At 41.3% G+C, this 13,658-nt stretch overlaps 1 protein-coding gene across 2 annotated transcripts in view; it reads left to right on the top strand.

The window, feature by feature from the left end:
- The window catches only part of OTUD4 (OTU deubiquitinase 4), a 72,954-nt gene that overhangs the window by 25,931 nt on the left and 33,365 nt on the right, over window positions 1–13,658 (top strand). Inside the window, exon 2 of one of the 2 annotated variants that reach the window (XM_081925950.1) lies at window positions 237–319. The exons of the other annotated variant lie outside the window; for it this stretch is intronic. The gene's annotated coding sequence lies outside the window, so the exon portion shown is untranslated. The remainder of the gene's footprint in view (window positions 1–236; window positions 320–13,658) is intronic. 2 annotated transcript variants of the gene reach the window in all.

Genomic DNA, 13,658 nt, shown 5'->3' with positions numbered 1-13,658 from the left:
ATTGTCACAGAGAAATGGGGGAGTGGGGAAATCAATAGATGACCCAGGAAAATGGGAAAGCGACTGGCATTTTTAGCATTTACTGGTAGCTTCCTAATGATGCAGACAGCATGATCAAATCATGCTTTGGGATTAGGAAGGAAGGTTGTTCTGAGATAGACGGATGTTTTTACTAGCCTTATGACTCCTACAAGTTTCACCCAGAAGGTTAAGATTTTCTACTCTGCCCTCAGTAGTTACCATAAGATAAAACAGGTCAAGGAAGCATTTGCACAAATTTTACAGATGCCCCAAACAGAAAACGCAGCCAAAGGGAGATGTGAGTAGACTTCCATATTAACCAGCAACTAGATTTCTTTACTATTTATATTTTGGATTTAATCACCCAGAATATTATGACTAAACCAAATAAATATTTGTTGTTCATTTTAACAGAACTGTAAAATTAACAGGAAAGTGTTTATTATCACTTTGACATTGTGCTTCAAAAGTGGATACATTTTGGCATATTGCTAATGTTCCCCACTGAGAGTTCTGCTTCTGTATTAGTTGCTCTTTTTATACTCCATGAGGCGGGAAGGGGATTTTTACTTGTATTGCTATGAAAATCAGACAGGTGCAGGCCTATTTTACCAAACCAGCAGAGAACACTACCTTCCCTGGACTTCTGGCAAGTTCATCCCATGAAGCGTTCAGCTGATGATGCACAGACTTCTTGCTCTGCAGCAGTGAAGAGGAGCCACAAGGTGAACAGTAATGAGTCATTGAGCATTTCCTTTCTTCCCTTCCTCTGTGTAGGCTCCAGATTTGGAGGAGCTCTTGGGAAAGGACCCCACTGAGCCCTTTTCTTCAGTAAGTCTTACTTACACCACAAACACCAGCTGCTGCTTCTCTTCCTCACCATTGCTACCTGTGTTGCCTGGTGACCATTGGGATTGGTAGGATCAGGTGGAAAGCAGAGATACCAACAGTGGGTAGAGCCAGGCCCATCATTCACATCATACATTTAAAGCATTGTGGTACCACTTTAAAACACGGATGCCACTTTAAACAGCCATGGCTTCTCCTCCCGCCTCCCCCCAAACATCTGGGAGCTATAGTTTGTTAAGGGTGCTGAGAGTTGTCAGAAGACATTTCTTCTCCTCATAGTCAAATCAAATCAAAGAGTTACAGTACCCAGAGGGGCTTAACAGTCAACCTCTCTTCACAGGGAACTCTAGGATTTGGCCATGCCTGCTGGGGCTGATGAGAGCCCAGAGACATATGGAAGGCCACAGGTTCCCCATCCCTGATGTTGATGTCAATGGGGGATGGACACCTGGGATCAGGGCAGCAGGCTGCAGGACAGTTCCTGCAGGCCATGTACATCTGTTAGGAGGATTCTCAATCATATCTGTGTGCAACTACAGACCACAGCTATTCCACCTTAAACTGTCTGAACTGACACTATACATGAGTATGATTTACTATATGCACAGTCTTACTAAAGTTTTCAATTCTGGTACAGTAGAAAACTTACTTATTTTCAGGCCTTCACATATTTAGCAGGATCAGAGGGCAGGTGTAGATAAGGTACTGTACACCACTTCAAAAATATCTCTCAGACAAGGAATAAACATACCTCAGGGCATAAGATGGAGGCTTATATCTGGAAAAGAAGCCTTTGATGATCTGACAAAACCTCTTTACAAAATAGAGACTTTTATATAGGCTAACTGATAGAAAGTGGGGAAAGCAACATTATTTCTGATCTTAATATTCATGCGGTCTGACTTGGGCTAAGTGATATTCAAGAGGCAAATTAACTGGGTTAAGCTGTGATATTTATGCAAAACTAGAAACAGTATGAAAATGCACTTGTGCATTGTACGTTGAAAAAGTTAATGCATTAGCAAAAGTTCTCCATTATCTCAATATATGTGTAAGAACGCTGATTTTCCTTTTCTTAAATCGAAAAACCCAAATGATGTCAGTATGGTAAGATGTGATGCATCTTTAAGGAAGCTAAATAGTAAACTGGGCAATTCAGTGAGTAACGGTGATGAGAGACATAATGGCTTGTTCCCACACAAGAATCACATCAGTAGGCTGAATTCATCATTGTGGGTTATGTTCCTGGAATGTGCAGAGAATTAATCAGCACACAAAACAGGGAAGAGAAACAATTTTGGCAGCTCTCAAAGAAAGAGGTGCCAGGCAGGGCTTGAAGAAAAGCAGTCAGCTGAAAAGAAGAAGAAAAAATGAAACAAGGAAAGCCCATTCAACATGTTGAGACAAGTGCTCAAATGCCTCCTTTAGCAACTAGCAAGAATGTCGTCTAATTTGTAGGTCCCAGCAATTACTTGATTAAATTGTATTCAGGTGACAATGTGAAGACATTGCTCGCTTAAGGTGAAGCAGGAAGAAGAATGTTTCAGTGCATTTAATGAGAACGGGTCAGTTAAACTTCAAAGAGTGGCATCATTAGAAAAAGAGTTGAAGGGGGCAGGGAAGGTCTATGTTAGCAACAATGCTGTGTTAACGATGAACCTACACGTCATGGGACAGTCCTGTGATTATGTAGTGCGCAGGAAGGCTTCTGGGCTGTATTTGCAAAAGCAGTTTTGCCAAAACCTTGTGCCTGAAACCATCCTGAACACTGGGAGCTGGATACTAGAAGCAAGAAGCAAGGAAAGACTCCATGCAAGGAGTTCAGCAGTTGGAAGCCAACTTCGTAGCTTAGCAACTAAAGCTGAAAGGGAGCTGGGAGCTTCTCAAAAAAGTGGGTGAGAGGGGCAGAAGGGGCACGCAAGATGAGAAAACAAGTTTAGATGAAAAGGGGGAAGTCGGGAGCAAAAGTATTAGAAAAGGGTGTAAGGTGAAAATACAACTAAGTCGTGTGCCAATGTCAGGGCCTGATTTAGGTTTGATGAGGCCCTAAGCTAGTGAAGGTAATGAGTCCCTTTATATGTCCAGCTGTCCTTTGTCAACAACAAATTGTCGCTGTTTTTTGTGTTGAATATATGCTATATAGTAATTTATGGACCTAATAGGTATCTAAAGCCATTTACACTTAACAAAATGTGTATTTTATCAAAGTAATTGTTGAACTGAAATACAATTAAGAAGAAGTATATTAATAGTGAAATAATCATTAAGCTCTAACTGTATGTAGGTTTTATTTTATTTGTTTTTATCTTATATTTTGGAAATGTACATCCAGATTATTTTCCTTTTATTTTTCTAGGGCGCCCAAGAGAGTGGGGCCCTAAGGTTTAACTTATACATAAATCTGGCACTGGCCAAGGTCCAAAGCAGGGAGTGATTTAGTTGTCCTGTGGCATGGGCTTACTGAATACTTTTGCCAGCATAAAGCAGGGGTGGGCAACTATGGCATTGTAGACCATCTTATGGAGGGCCACAGGGCCCCCACCCCAACTATAGAATCACACATATGGCCTTATCTTTATAATGAATAATGTGTGTTTCAAAATATCCAATACCTTGGTATTGTACAGCATTCTGAGCAGATTGAAGAATGTCATTTCTCAGAGTTTTGATCATCGGAGCCAACTGGCCTTACTCCACAACTACAATGCATGCACACACACACACGTTGAACCTCTGACCCTTTCTGAAATGCACAAATGTCTGCAGCACCTGGAACAGGCCAGTAATTTATGATGCATAGGAGTGCTGGAAGCTCATGCTTTAGTGTCATCAACAAGACGGTGTTCCTATCCCAGGCAAGCTTTTAAAAATTACATATATAATAATATTATATCTTTTACTTTAATGCAAGCTTCAGTCTTGAGGCCATTCCATAAGAGCACATGTTTAGCCAATGAACTTGGAAATGTTACTGCATCACTCATATATAAAATCTGGTTTATTCATGGTTAGCTTTAAAGAAGGTGTGACTGTCCACTAGGCATTTCCAGAATGTACATGAGGTAAATGCTCTGCTGTTTTTTTATGGAGTGTGCATCTGGAAGCTGAGAAAAAACAACAACAACAAAAATATAATTTTCTCTCTGTCCTGAGTCTGAAATTGAAGCGCAGCCTCTTGTGTCTGTCATGTGAGTTTTAGCTCAAGTGGGGGCAAAGGCATTCATTGCATTTTAGATATTCAAACTAATAATAGTTCCAAGGCTGAGTTCCGGGCAAAGAATCCATTCTGCCTAGAAAGTGTGGCTTTCTTACAGTGAAACGGACAAACAAAAAGCTGTGATCCCTCTGGTCTCTGTATCAAGAAATATATGCCTTGTTACCTTGGGTATACGCACAATAATTTGGCCATTATAAAAGCAGTTGTTAGCTTCAGGCTGATCACACCCCATTAAATCCTTCAAATGTTCAGCAGTGTCCTGTGGCATACAGATGTGATTCCAATAATAGTAAGTGAGCTCATCCTTGGTGTAGAAGATTATTCATTAGGGAGAGAATGGTGTAACTGATATCATCATTACATCACCTTTTCCTGTGCCTTATTCTCACTGCAGCCGATAGGGAAAGCACACCTCAGTCCTAAGTTATGTCTTTTTATGCTTTTGCAGAATATGCTAAACAGAATATGGTTTGAAAGGACATTCTTCCTCCATTAAACCTCAGAACTGATCATCAGTGAGAAAAACACATGCAATACTGGAAATGCTTTGCTTGTGTGTCCCTTTTCCTCCTTAAACATAGTTTGTGTTCGTCAGCAACTGCTTAGTGATGATTTTCAGCCACTGAAATACTCTTGTGATCCAATCACATGACCAAGACTGGAAACACTCTTGCAAACCAGTATACTGTAATCCCATGACCAAAAATGGTTTACTGAAGCCTATTTGAACAAACAGATTTAAGTTTCTGGAAATCTTACAGCATATACAACCCAGTCAAGGGAATGATGAAATCGACCATATCAGATTGCAAGCATCTTTTGCTCTCATTAATTCCACTTCTAAAACAAAACAAGAATGGTCTGAAATAGTTGGGTAAAGTTGACTTGTGCCTTTTATTTTATTTCAAGGACTACAAGAACACTATTCAACATCTCATCTTTTTACATATTATAAGTACCTTTTAAAAAACCCCTCTGGGCATTGCAGAGCATGTTTACTCATCATGTGCAGATCATGTGCACAGTCTAATATCCATGACAAATGCACCAAAACATAAAGACATCTCTTGTAGAAATGTATGCTGTTCATGTTTCTGGAGGTTCGTTTGACTTTTTCCATTGTGCATCTTGAAGTGCTACTAACCTTAGGCAGCAGCTTGGACTCCAACTCAGAAGGGGATGAGGTCAGCCAGTTTGTGATCAGTGTTGTGGCGTAAGCTGCAGAAGTGTCAAACTTGGACCCTGATGATGACACTGAGTCAAACAGCCAGAACACGCAGCCCCCTCAAGCCAGGTCTCTTGGAGAAAGTACCCTCTGAGCCAAATTCCCCCAAGAAACCCAACCCTTCCATAGAAGGACCTTGTGCTTTCTTATGCCTGTTCACACCAACACAGGCAACACATCAGACAGGCCTGAATAGAGTGGCTAGATAACTACAAAAAAGTCATTGTCTCTCATTAGGCTCATTCATGCACACTGTTCCATCTTGCTTTGCCAATTTCCTTACCAGTGGGAGTGGGTCATACCAACTCTGATTGGATCTTTTCACCTTTTCAACAGACTTTGTTTCTTTTACATAGGCTCTACAGGGTGATAGCTCTTGCATCTGTTGGGCCTTTTGGCTTGGCTTTGCAATAACATCATCCCCCATACTGCTGCCTGTTTCAGCTGAGGATGCATTAAGCTGATGTGATGAAGAGCAAGCTTATCCTGCAATAAACATGTTTGTCTTTAAGATGCCACAGAACTCTTTTCCTGCAACAAATTAACACTGGAATTTAGATCCCTTGCTATTCATTTCACACATACCCCATGTTCTTTTTTTTTTAAAAGACTCTTCTTAAGAGTTTGCCATGGAACTGTCTCTAATTTCCTTTCATTTTTACAGTTTCCTTTTCTACATAAACTGGCTGGGCGTTGACCACATATTACAAATGCGAGCAAACACTGCAATAAAGCATTTCCCATTTTTTCCCCTTTTGTGTATCCTAACATCCTGTTTGCTAGTATCTGCAAGGAGAATTAACATCTTTATTGAATTCACAAAACCCTTAGCATATACTATAGAATCTTGAAAGGATTTTTGGGTATGATTTCTGGAGAACCAGTAAATTTTTGTAGGATCCTTTCTAAAGTTGTTAACACATTCCTGTCCTTGTGCTTATGAATTCCATCATAGAAAAAAGGAAGGAAGGAAGGAAGGAAGGAAGGAAGGAAGGAAGGAAGGAAGGAAGGAAGGAAGGGGCAACAAGAGAGATATTTGCATGCCCACTTCTGGGTGGATTTTCCTTACCAGCTCCTATAGTCCTAATATGTGAATCTCTATGGCTTTATATCATGGCACTACATCCAAAGAGTCTGAATAACCTATCGGGATCAAAAAGGAACAGATAATAATTCGGGAGTCTGATGCAAAGCTGGCTATTATGCAAGAGTCAGAAATGTGTCAACCTATGAAACATGAAACATTTGGATGCCAACATGGTTCTTCCTCTTGAATAGGCCACCAGCGGGTGACTGTGGCCTGTCAGTTGCCTCTCTTAAGCTTCTGTACGAAATGGTTTTAAGACACTCATTTACAAAGGCTGTTATTATGGTCTATGAAGTCACAGAGTCCAGTCTATAAATGTGAGCTGGCATCATAAGCTAAAGTATTTGTGTTAGAACAGAAATAGAGATTGAGAGGAAGTTTAGCTATAAAGGCTTTGTCCTGAAAAGGAATTGATAGAAAGCTACTTCCTGGCCCTTTTACAGTGCCAGCCCTGGTGTGAATGGGGAAAATATGACATTACACTATGCATGGGCATAGGAAGCTGCTTTATCAATGGGCTGAGTCAGGCCATTGGTCTCTATAGTATTGCCTACTCTGACTGGCAGCAGCTCTCCAGGGATTCAGACAGGGGCCTCTCACAGCCCTACTGGAGATGCCAGGGACTCAGCCATGGAAAGTGGATGCTCTGCCACTGATTAGGCTATTTATCCTACAGTTAACTATTGATATTGCCTGACCTCTGTCTGCTGTAATGCAAAGTATCCTGAAGCTTTGGTGTGACTTGGTTTTGAATGGGCAATCAAGGCCCATCAATCTTACAAAAGGCCTTTCCTGGAAATGGAAGCAGCTCGAACTAGTTTGTCAACTCTTGAGCAGATAGAAAGAAGGGGAACTCCCTAACTAAAGTGCTGGAAGAAGATATGGGATTAGACAGAATCTTGAGGTGTTGGTCTCATGTTGCATGGAGGCCAATAAATCATCTTAAACTGGCTGCCTACACCTACAGGCTCAGCCATTACAAAAAGAACTATAATACCCCCAACAATGTCTCCTTCAAAAGGAGAAATTATATATTATTTCAGTACGATTATATATATATATATGTTGATTCAGAAGCAACCCCCATTGAATTCAATAAGACTTACTCCCAGGTAAGAGTGTTTGCAGCCTAAACCTCATAAAGCTGTCCCTGGAAATGCAGCAATGTTGTTACTCTTTCTGCCATTTTCAATATTAGCATTCGGTAGCATCTTGAAAAGAGTTCTCTCCTTGGCCCTATGGCAACCTCTACAAGAGGGATGGGGTACCTGTGGCCCAACGCTCCTCATCTGTGACCATTAGCCATACTGACTGAGACCAGTGGGAGTTGAAAGCCAACAGCATCTGCAGGGCCACAGGTTCCTCTGCAACTTTTTGCTAGGGCCTTGAGAGCATCAAATTAGAGAAATGCATCCACCAACTGCCCTCAAATGCTGGACCATTTTATTCAAACACACAGACTGGTCATAACAAAGAGCTCATATAGCAGATCACCTTTCCGTCTGTAGGTTCTTCCACCATGAGGTTGCTTGGTGGGACGTGGGTGGTGCTGTGGGTTAAACCACAGAGCCTAGGTCTTGCCGATCAGAAGGTCGGCAGTTTGAATCCCTGCGATGGGGTGAGCTCCCATTGCTCAGTCCCAGCTCAAAAAATAGTGGAGACGGGTGTATCACAGAAGCTCACACACTCTAAAGCAACTTGTTCTCCTGGGCAACCTGCTTTGCAGTTCCTCATCCTCAGGCAATCCTGAGGCTGTCTGTGTTGGCAAGCAGTGGCTCTTTTAGGCAAGGATCTTTCCCAATCCTACTGGGAGATATAGGGGATTGAACCTGGGACCTTCAGTACTAGTCCTACACAGAGTAGACCCATTAATGTTAAGGAGCATGACTAATTATATCCATCAGTTCCAATGACTCTTTGAGTAGGGCTTAGTTGAAGACCACTCTAAGTTTCTGTTCATTAAGTTATGATATGTGGGACGGTGGCTGGAATATTGGACTAGGACTTAGGAGCCCAGGGTTCAAACCCTCACTGGGTGATCTTGGGCCAGTCACTGTATCTCATCATAACCTACTTCACAGGGTTGTTGTGAGGATAAAATGGGGAGAGGGGAAGTGCCATGTATCCCACTTTGGGCTCCTTGGAAGAGAGGTGGTCTGCAAACTTAATAAGTAAATACCTGGATGGCAGCAGCAGGCTGCTTTGTTCCCCCTTTGTTTTTGTATTTCCCTGTAGAATGCAGACACGTTTCCCTGGCATAAGCAACCTGGATGTCTTGCCCTGTAAAAATAAGGTTTAAGACATTATAGTACACTATAATCTGGACCAAATGGCCTGATACAATGATGCATTGTGGATGGATCCTACATCTGTAGCAGAGATAAACTTCAGGTCCCTTTGGTATCTATGAGCCCATGATTCCAATTAGAGAGCTGTTTGGATTAGAACGTCACACTTCCCTTTTCCCTGCTGAAGATCCACACACTGTTTGACCTCTGTTAAGGCTGATGCTGCTAGCTTCTTCCACTCTTTCACCTGATTAACAGTAATTAGCCACCTGCAACTGCATTGTCTTTTCCACAAACAGTTTAAACTCAAGGGAGAAACACCCCAAATGCTTGTTTTGAAAATGCCAGTCTGACTCCCGCAATTTTTGGCACTAACATAAAATTCTCCTTTCTCGGTTGTAAGTGTGACTACAAAGCTACATGGATGAAAGAGGAAAGAAGGTAGTACAGTAAGGATCCTGCTTTGTTTTTCTTTGACAGTCTGCTTAATTTCTCTCCTTTTCTGCAGTTTGCTTGCATCTCTAGGCTGCATTTAGCAACTGTTACTATTCCTTAATGGGAACTGCAATTAATCTTAGTTCCCAGACATTTTGGTAGGTAAAACACTTTGTGTCATAACTATTCTTTTTTATAGATGGAAGACGCTGAACTATGAAGACTGTAGTAGGTTGCTGAAAGCTATCCTCTTTGATGGCTTTTTGAAGATTTGAACCATTTATCTGCTATGTTCAAGATGAGGACAGTGCTGTGTTGCCACTAGGCCACAAGTGATCTGATGCGGCTGGAGCTGTTCACTATTAGTCACTATATCAAACTAGTGTCCCTTCCCCCAATGGAATTATCTTGTGATCTGCATTAAAAAAGAAAGAAAGAAAGAAAGAAAGAAAGAAAGAAAGAAAGAAAGAAAGAAAGAAAGAAAGCAAAAACCTCCATCTAGTTTAGTGGTGACTAAATTAACATCACTATGCAGATAAAAGTCATGGAGGCCTGCTTCCATATGCAGATCTCCCTGGCTGTTCAATAAAAAATAAGTAATGAAGCAAACATTTGTTGTTGACATGACTTTCTTTCTTCAACAAAGTCCTGTGAAACCTACCCTGGATGTAGGAAATAATGTTGTTTCTAGTAGAAACTTAAGTCCACAAAACCAGCATAAGACTTTTTGTTGTTATTAAACATTCCACGTCTTTAAAACTCAGTGTTCTTAACTACTCATCCCCTCCTCCAAATAATAATCTTCAAATAATTCATAATTCAGAAACCATTCTAACTTTTTACTTGGTAATTTATTTGGCAGAGCTTTAAAACTTTTCATGTTGGTGACACACTTTTTAGACATGCATCATTTCGTGACACAGTAATTCAGCTTTACTAGCAAATCGGAGGTTAAACTAACCCCTTTCCAGCTCTGGGAGGAGTGCGGGGAATGTTCGCGTGACACACTGACGTGTCGCGACACACAGTTTTGAAAGCTCTGGGATAAGTGCTCCCCTAACCTAAATGAATTGCAGGAATTAAATCTCAGTTTAATTTCCATAGTAAAGGCACAATCCAGAGAAAGGTTTGCACATAAACCAATATTAACTGTCTATGCCCTGACCCTAGTAAGTTTAGGGTATGGTGGACACAGAAATAGCCGTCTTACAGTGAGTGTTTTGCTCTGGGCTGCTCTGATATTTCAGGCAACTAACCATTATTTCCGCAGGGGTGGGGAAGCTGTGGCCCTCCAGATGCACTACTACTCGTAGCATCCCTGACTATTTCCCTTTCAGGCCAAGACTGATAGGATTCGGATTCCAACAATAACTGGAGGGCCACAGATTCCCCAAACACCGTATTTCAAAGTCCATGGGCTCCTGATGTTCAAAAAAATTTAGACCAAAGTTGCAGAGAAAGACACCCTCTCTGTTAGTAGACAATTTGCAGTAGACTATATGATGTCAGAACAATGAAAATAGTCTGTGGGGAAGGCAAATTTAGCATAACTTAGAGATTTTTTTTTCAGGCACCCTTTGCATGAGCTTTAATTATATATCCAAAAGCTAGGAATATTAACTGGCCAGATGAACAGTTGATGAAAGGCAGTGCAGTAGCCAACAGGGATGTGGCAAAAACCTGACAGTGCAAGCCCATGCATGTTTGCTCAGAAGTAAGCCCAACAGATTTCAGTGGGGTTTGCTAGGAGGTAAGTGTAGCATAGGATGGATTACAAATTGCAATCCTGTGCACCAGGAATGTGGAACCTGTAACCTTTCACCTGTTGTTGGACTCCAACTCCCATTAGCTTCAGGCAACATGGCCAATAGACAGGGATGATGGGAGTTGTAGTCCACCCAAAGGTTCCCTGTCCCTGCCATACACACTTATCTGGAAGAAAGCCCCACTAAACTCAGTTGGGTTTACCTCTGGCAAAACATACACAAGCTTGTCTGTTAATTGTTATTCATGTTGATTTTTTTTATTAAAGATTTTCTTGTTTTATAGAAGTAAGTGTAATGCCTCGTATTTTTTCCATGTAACATTTTTACAAATCCGTTTCATTTGTTGAGACATTAGGGGGAGAAGAAAAAAAAAGAGAAAAAAGGGGGGTGGAGGGAGGGAAGATGGGTGGGGGTGGGGTCGGGTGGCGATGTTTCTATTATGCTTAATGTATGTAGGGTTTGGTGTCAGCGTTGCTTGTGCTGTTCACTTGTGTTCCTTTGGTGGTGATAGAGGTTGGGGTTGGCCTAGGGTGTGGTTGTTTGTTCATGATTGGCTGTGGTGATCTTTGTTTTCGTGTGTGAGTGGGGTGGGTGGGTGTTTTGGATCAGGTTAGCTATATTGATTTGTATGCTGTTGGTGGATTATTGTCATTGTCTTGTTGGGCTGTGTATGTGATAAAGGGGAGCCATACCGAGGTAAAGGTGTCTTCTTCTGTTTGTCCCCGTGTCAGTTTCAGTTTATTGGTTAATTTTTCTAGTAAGGCTGTTTCCCATACTATTTGGTACGATTGGTCCATGCTTACTCCTGACAGGTCTCTCCAATGTCTGGTTATGGTGTTTCTGGCTGCTGAAAGTAGGCAGGCTTGTCTGTTAAGAGTAGCAATACACTGGCCATCTCAGACACCATTCTGTTCTCCAGTTCGTAAAGTGGCATTAGGAACTAGGAGGCAAGGGACTTCTACAATGTTTTAGGGCAGTGGTTCCGAAAACAGACCACTTGCAGGAGTCATTGCCAACTGAATCATCTCTATTTGCCTACAAAATATCCTTAGAAAGAAGCAGAGTTGACTGAATGGAACAAATGTCAAAACAGTTGTTTTAAAATGGCAAGCCTCTAAAAAACTTGTCATATGTAGAAAAGCAGAATAGGTGTCATGTGCCATTTAGGGGATGGAAGCAAAATGCCAGACAAATAAGCAAATGCCACACTTATGCCTTCTTACTAAGTTTAGATTTGAATGCTGAAATAAAAGCCTAAAACTATTCCTTTGGTTAAGAGATTAGCACCTGCCTAGGTGGTCAGCTTGATTGCTTGGTAAATAATGAGTATATAGTTTTTAAGTTCAAAGAAACTAGCACTGTCAACATTTCACATTGTTCCAAAACCTTGCAATTTGATCATCAGAATTTTTGACATAATTTTTCATAGGGCCGTATTTCTGGAATCTCATGGATCTTTTGAATAAATATTTTGCGAGGTTGAAGGGAAGTCTTGTAATCTGTACAGTCTTGAAACAATCCAAAATCGCAAACTGACCTTACCAAGGTCTTAGTCAAGGAAGAAGCTCATGATTACACTGAGCTACTGATAAAACAAGAATGAGCCACGAGATTAGCAATTAACCTGTTCATTCTCACGCTACTTAGCATACTGCCATCTAATGCTTATTTAAGTGTGCAGCTCCTTTGCTTCTCAGACACCATTCTGCAAGCTATATACATTACCCCCAACTCCCCTCGCCCCCGCCAGCTGCTCAAACCTGTCAGGACCCAGTGTGGTAGAAGCCAAACAGCTTAGCTAAGTTTGGGTCAAGTCCATGGGGATAACTATGCGTCCAAGGGGCCCAAACAGATGTGGGCCAAGGCAGGCAGGTAGATTTTGGAATGGGTAGACAAAACATCAGAGGCAGGCAGTGAACTTCCAAGAGTTGTACTACTGCTCCCAGCAACAACCTGCTCAGAATAAGATTCAGATGCATTATATAATCTCGTTGGTTATCCAAGCCATTTGATTCAGCTGGGCTGCAGTCCCCTTTCCTGCCATGATGAAAGGGGCGCTGTAGAGCTGAGCCAGCCACTTCTTTTAACCCCCAAGCTGACCTGGTGGAGGAGAGAATAAGGTGCTTAAGCCCTGCTGTCAGATAGGCTGTTTTGAGTGCTCTAATGCCTTATGGTTTCTTGAATATAAATATATGTGCCATACTGGCTATCTGACAAATTACGAGAAGCCCCACAATTTATATCCTAAAGTTTCTAATTAACATACTTTCCACCACTGAGAAAGTAAAATTAGATCTAAGTCCAAGATCTCACTAAATTAGAAAAAAATCAACTTTACCTTCTGGCACATGATCTCCACCCTCATGCTGCTAATAGATGATGAGCCTCACCTGTGAAACTGATCCTATTATCTGCGCTGTGCAATTCGGTTTCCAAAGGATTTTATGTATGGGCTCTAATTATTTTAAATTTGTTACTGCCCATGTAATAAATTGTGTGTTGTATCCATCTAAACCATACTCAGAGTAGACCCCTTGAAATGAATGGAGCTAAGTTAGCCACGTCCATTAATTTCAGTACTCCTAGGACAAGCAATGGGCCCATCTTTTTAAAAAGATCTTTGTTAAAAAATGTTTAAAATTATTTACAAATAAACAGGAAAAATGGAAAGCACACTCTCATCGGAACAAAACCGTTGTCACATATTTATACAGTCATTATCAGTGTACCTGGTGTTTTACAGAAAAATATAAACAAAACAGAGAACTCT

Source organism: Podarcis melisellensis (assembly GCF_964234715.1).
Source record: "Podarcis melisellensis genome assembly, chromosome: 9".
In the NCBI taxonomy this organism is placed as follows: domain Eukaryota; kingdom Metazoa; phylum Chordata; class Lepidosauria; order Squamata; family Lacertidae; genus Podarcis; species Podarcis melisellensis.
Note: the sequence above shows the minus strand (reverse complement) of the source record. Positions and strands in the feature narration are given on the sequence as shown.